Genomic DNA, 582 nt, shown 5'->3' with positions numbered 1-582 from the left:
GCATGAAAGCATGGGAAAGGGTTAAAGCATGTGGAAGTGGAGGAAGGTGTCTGAGATGGTCCAGGTGAACCTGAGGTCAGGGTGGAAGGTGTTCATGAAGTTGATGAACTGTTCAACCTCCTTGTGGGAGCACGAGGTGGCGCCAATTCACTCATCCTTGTAGTGGAGGAAAAGATGGCAAATGGTGCCAGATTAACTTCGGAAGATGAACTGTTTCATCTACCTGATGAACAGACAGGCATAGTTGGGGCACATGCGGGTGCCCATCGCTACCCCTTTAGTCTGAAGGATTCAAAGGAGAGGGCATGTTATTGGGGCGATAACTCAGCTCTGCTTCACACTGGGCTGAACAGGGAATGGGTTGATGCTGGAGCTTCCTCACTCACTCAGTGCTGCCTTGACACACCCCCCACTGACTCATGTTCCTGTCCATTCTCATTTATCCAAACCCTTCAGCGGGAGACCTCCCTCTTCCTCCAGCATGGACTAAATGGGCAGAATGGTCACATCAATGAATTTCTTTTCTCTGAGTTGAGGAGCTTATAATCTCCTGGTTATATATTTTTTGAAATTCTCCTGGTT

The sequence above is a fragment of the Chiloscyllium plagiosum genome, unplaced genomic scaffold, assembly GCF_004010195.1.
Source record: "Chiloscyllium plagiosum isolate BGI_BamShark_2017 unplaced genomic scaffold, ASM401019v2 scaf_22924, whole genome shotgun sequence".
NCBI classification, from domain to species: Eukaryota; Metazoa; Chordata; class Chondrichthyes; order Orectolobiformes; family Hemiscylliidae; genus Chiloscyllium; species Chiloscyllium plagiosum.
Note: the sequence above shows the minus strand (reverse complement) of the source record.